At 36.8% G+C, this 5,695-nt stretch overlaps 1 non-coding gene across 1 annotated transcript; it reads left to right on the top strand.

The window, feature by feature from the left end:
• Nucleotides 1-5,231: 5,231 nt before the first annotated feature.
• Nucleotides 5,232-5,302, top strand: TRNAS-GCU (transfer RNA serine (anticodon GCU)). Its single transcript has one exon. It is a non-coding gene; the product is annotated as a tRNA-Ser (tRNA).
• The last annotated feature ends 393 nt before the right edge of the window (nt 5,303-5,695 follow it).

Below are 5,695 nucleotides of genomic sequence, written 5' to 3'. Positions count from 1 at the left end.
AGATGTTGCTTCAAAGGCTATTGACGGCATTTCAGAGATTCTTTTGTTTGGGTAATGCAACCATAGTTCATTTGCTTTGAGGAGATGGAACCAGGCACCATCTCTTTCAATAAAATGTCATCTGAAGGTCACTAAAGGCCTTTTCTCTGGCTATTCAAGCTCAAGATTGCATTTCTTTTTAGAAAAATGTTTATCACACTTTTTTTATTGGCTTTCCTCTTGTCTGCTCCCTCTGATTTAAATAGATGTTCCCTATGTTTTTTTCTCAAGTCTAATTTTCATAATCATAACTTTCATTAATGCATGATATAGCTACATTGCTAATTCAACCTCTGCAATGACACAGTTTTCACCTATATCTCTTTTTAGCCTGGAATTTTCTGTGCTTGTTCTAGCCCAAAGTTATTTCTTTTTCTGAAACGTGAGTTTATTCATCCTGGCACTTCAGAGTTCAGACAACTTTTTTAAGTGGTCTTAAAAATCTTAAGATTATTCTGTGCAGGAATCACTAAAACCTTGCATGTAGCTGCAGAGGTTTGTTTTAATAATTTTTTTTTTTTTGAATAAATAAGAGTTTGAAGCTCTTTTTTTCTTACTTCATATAATTGGACATATCATCAAGAAAATACTTTGCAAGATCCATGTTGGCTAACTTTTACTTTTATTTAAAATCAAAACCTCACAAATCTGACCTTGATGCTGTGTTAATCCTTCTTCTCCTCATCTCAGTTTATTTAATGCCTTGTCTCTCAGAAAATCTATTATATCAATATTCTTAAATACTGTGTTCATCGCTTCCATCTCAAACAAATGGAGGATGAAATAGTCACTGAATTTGGCCTTTTGACCATTGCCGATGGTATTACTGAAAGACACTGTAGATGTAGACAGTAAGCTTCATTTCTGAAGCCAAACACTTGAAGAAGGATGTATATATGCAAGAATTAGAAGAGTCAATACTCAGGATAATGAGCACTTTAGAAAAATCAGGGAAGAAAATTTTTTTAAAAAGAATACTCCATCCTCCAACAAGGAATCTTCATTTGGGGTTATAGGCACAAGCCCATTACTTTACAGGAAAACCAAAAGTATTAATCAGTGGTATTTTACCTCTGTGTAAGACATTTACACTTGTACTGTTCTGCTTCCTCAACAAGGGACTTGGTTTCACCAGCGGACTTTAGGGGCTATTGAACACATGGCGTACACAGCATATAATTGGCTGGGTGTCCTTATCTGGTCTGTGGTTTCCTTACGCCCACATAGGAGAGCTGTGTTACTCTACTCTGTTGCACTAGAAATTTCATATCACTGTGATTTTTGTCAAGGAGTAAACAAAAATATTGTGGAAAACCAAGTATATTTGTTGCACTGAAGGATTTTTGTCTAATGTATTATTATCAAAAAGAAATGTATTCATTTTATTTCTCAGAAGCTCTTTCAGCAGCAATTTTATCCTGATTGTCACTATTCCCCATGCCCCAAACATTCTCCATTTTCTAGAAAGCATTTTGCTGACACAGCTACATGTACTTAATACAATCAAACAGTATAGTTATAGGAGTAGCCAGCAGCTAATAATGTTTTAAACCTATACACGTAGAAAGGAAGTATTCATTAGTTACATGAAATTGAATCCCCCAGGATTTTCCTTTATTCCATGGTTTCACAGTTGAAAGAAGGCCAAGAATCTTAAAGCTATTTAGGTGTCCAGGTGTCTCTGAAGCTAGTGTTAGCTAATACTGCAAGCATAGACATATATGCCAAGCTAAATGTTTTGATAAATAACATCTATGTTCAAGCGGTAGCCTGTCTGCAGCTCAAAAACTTTTGGAAAGAAGCCTTATATCTGGCTTTTCTCATTTTGACAGGATTATGAATTCACTGTTTCCAGCTCCCAGGAGAGCAACACAAAGCTATAGGAAAGACCAAGCAAATCTTCTCTCCTGTTGAGCTGTGTCACTTTGTAGAGAGAAATGCAAGATTCGGGGGCCACAAGAAAGCGCTGGAAGAGGCGGCATAGTTCTACCAGAGGTGGCAGTGCTTGCTAAGATCAACCTATAATATTTGTATATTCTATCTGGAAAAAAAAAAATGCAGCTATCCTGATGGTGGGTCTGAACCTACAGCCAAAGAAGGTGACAGAATCGTGACAACCTCCTCCAAGCCTTCCTGATTGCCCACCATCATCACCTCCTTCTTGACTGAGTTGACCTTCAGCAACTCCTCTTCATAAGTGATCTGATTTCATTTGACATGAGAATCACTACTATTTCTAGCTGTAGTCAGTGGTAGAAAAGCTTTTGTAGGAGAGATTGTATTCTAGACCCTACACTGCATTCCTCATGTGCCAGGGCTTTGGGGGGAAGTCTTGCCTGCACAGAGTTCAAGTCTACATTCATAAATAGCCCAAACACGCAATCTTGACACATGTTGCTATAACGAAAAATGAATACATATGGCCACTTTAAAACAGATGAAGTTCCATGCATTTGTATTAGACCCCCCTACAATGGGATTTCCTTTGCTACAAGTCACTAAGAACTATGGGGTTTTTTTAATCTCTAGAGTACAGCTTATCATTCCAGGGTTTGTCTTTATCCTGGGGGAAAAAGAACTAGTGATCTTCACAAAAAACATGGGAACATTACAGTAGGCTTTTTCCCACTGTCCAAAATTTAATATATGGGAAATCACTGCCTACTACTGATAAGGCGGCCAAATATATGTTATGTGCAGCAGCCAACTAAATAGGCTTTTAGCTACCAGCACAAATATGCCCTTAGCTATGAAAGAGAGAGAGAGAGAGAGACCTGCCTATTGCGACTTCAGCAGATAAGTAATATAGCTATGGTATAATTCTTCTCACTGGATTTCAAGGACCTTTTTTTTATTAGTAGAAGCAGAAGATAAAGTCAAAAAAAGAAATAGACAAGTGTTTCTTCAGCAATTCCATATTTGCTTTTTTAAAAAGGGCTAACATTCTGAAATTGTACAGCTATGACAGCAGGATATTACAGCAAGATATAGGATGTTGCAGTAGGATGTACCTGAGGATATTAAAGTAAATCCAAGGGATAACTACGGGATAGAAAGCAGGTAAAGCTGTTAAGATGTATGACAAATTAGGTTTTTCCTATAACTGCAGTTTGGCACGTATGTATCACCTTCAATATGTGATGTCTGTATCATCTGTAATAAGCATGCAGTTTTTATGTTGCTATAAATTCTTATAATATCTGAAAATGCTTTTCCTGTAGGCCTAACTCTCCCACTGCTATCACTGGCAAAATTCCCAAAGACTTGAGTAAAAAGAAATAAAATGCAGAATAAGGGAATAGGGCTTAAATCAAGAGTGTAAACCGATTAGGTATGTTCATGTTTGACCTCTGAGCTTCTAAATATGATATCTCTTGTTCTGTTTCCAAAGGCACTGAGTCTGTCGCCCTCACTGGCATCTTCTTCATGTCAGCACTGAGGGTTTTCACCTTTGTGCTGAGATTTCAGCCACATGCAAATTAGTTGCTCATGTGCCCTCTTCCCTTCAGCCACCTATGTTCTTAGACTCATTTTTTAAATCAAATCTTTTAGCAGAGGGCAGAACATATGAAAATTATCTTTGTGAAGTGGATACTAAATATCTGGGTCAGCAAAATAACTTCCAACTACTGCACTAATTAATCTCTTATTTATGACTCACTGTCAACTGTATATTTTAGGAGTGCTGACAGATATAGTTGGCATCCAGCAGCAAATAATATTTCAATGGTCTCTTACAGACTTGGATGTAATTTAAAGATGCCAAAGACTCAAAATAAGATATGGTAATGTATAAACAAAGACAGATAAAAATATTTTATTCCATCTTAATTACTTCTTTTTACTTTTTTTTTTTTATTTGGCTAATTCTGCATTTAAAAAATGAAAGTTGGAAGTGTAGAATACCATGCTCATTTGTCAGGTACTTAAACATGACCTAAGCTGTTGGCCCTTGCTGAATGATATCCATTAAACAGAAATGTTTGTCAGAACTATCCTCATTACACAGCAGTAAATGCCATTCACTACCTTTAGGCCAGATCTGTTCCCTGGGATGATGCACAGTTAAGCAGATTCCTTTATGAAGCACAATCTAGTTAAGTAAAATGTAGAAAGCTACCTATGAATCACAGTTCTATATGTTTCTTCACCAAGCTTTCAACTGGCTACAATTTTAGGGAAGAATTTCCTTCCTGCTCAGTGAAAATTATTATCAGTGAGGCAATGAAACACTGTGAGAATGTGCACACTTGAAATAGAAGAGATTAGCTTAGACATATTTTCTGATGAAACTGAAAACCTACTCAGGGGTCCTAAAATTGATTTAGAGTGTAGGGAGAGGGCTTGGGATTTTTTGTAATGATACAAAAGTACCATGCAGATGTTGCATCTTTAATTCAGCCTTAAGTACAATTATTTTGAGTGAACAATCAGAAAACAGAGTCACTGTTGGAATGCTCTCCCCAACTCTTCTTATTGTGCCTATGTATAGCACAACCCATGCCAGGCATTTAAATTAAATTTTAAAAGAAATAACTTCAATGTCTTATTTAAACATATACATTATCAGCCAAAAAGCCTGTCTGAATAGCCCTCACAATTGGATTTGTGGCTATTCCTCCCACTAGTGAGATAATTGCTGTAATAGTAGAGGGATGGAAGGAAATCCAGTAGGGAGCTTTCTGCTAAAAATAAATACGTTTAGATAATAGTTATATTAAGAAGAGATAGAAGTGGGCTTTTTTCAGAAAAAAATCATGACTTTGAAATGAATTTAACTATTATAGTGAAAGATGAGGAAAACCTGTCTAGCATGCATACCAGTAAACTCAGGAAGGACCTTATCAATCCCTCTCTGTAATTCACGAAGAAAAGAGTCTCCAGATCTAAAAGTCTCCATTCAGCCTTTCTCTGACTCAAGCTGTTTAGCCTCTTCTGTCAAGTCTTCAAATCAATCACTTTTTTTTGTTTAATATTTGCAATACATAGGGGAAAAATAGTACCATCTAAACTAGCATTCTCTTGGTGTCCAGCTCCCGCTTTTGAGACATTTAAAGTTGAACTGATCACACTAACTTGAGCCGTCTAAAAGCTGGATCTTGCCAAAGCTAGCTGATATAACTCCTTTTATGGTCAATGGCGGGAATATATCACTTTTAAAATATTACTCACCCTGTTTTGCTTTGTGGGCAGGCTTAGCTCAGTTGGTTAGAGCGTGGCGCTGCTAATGCCAAGGTCATGGGTTCAATCCCCATATGGACTACGCTCAGGGTTGGACTAAATGATCTCCAGAGGTCCCTTCCAACCTTACCATTCTATGATCTATGATTAAGTGCCCAAGACAAAAGTGATGAATCTCCCCAAGGACTGCCTGTGTTTCTTTACTGACTACAGAGAAAGCCAAGATAACACGTCAAGAGTCAAATTGATTCAGTAAGCCGAGAAGATCACTCACAGAGATGGGGTGATTCCTCAACACAGGAAGATGACATGGTCCTTAATTTTTAATCACTTGGCAATTTTAATTACAGGGTTGAAAGTTAGGTGAGTAGGGACAAAATGGTGAAAAAGAGATAAAAGAGTATTATTCTTATAAAAAATGTTTCACCGAAAACTATGTTTTACTACATTAACTTCTGCTGTTCTATGGTAACAT

The sequence above is a fragment of the Rhea pennata genome, chromosome 1, assembly GCF_028389875.1.
Source record: "Rhea pennata isolate bPtePen1 chromosome 1, bPtePen1.pri, whole genome shotgun sequence".
NCBI classification, from domain to species: domain Eukaryota; kingdom Metazoa; phylum Chordata; class Aves; order Rheiformes; family Rheidae; genus Rhea; species Rhea pennata.
The sequence above is the reverse complement of the archived record's forward strand: the minus strand, read 5'-3'. Positions and strand labels throughout refer to the sequence as shown.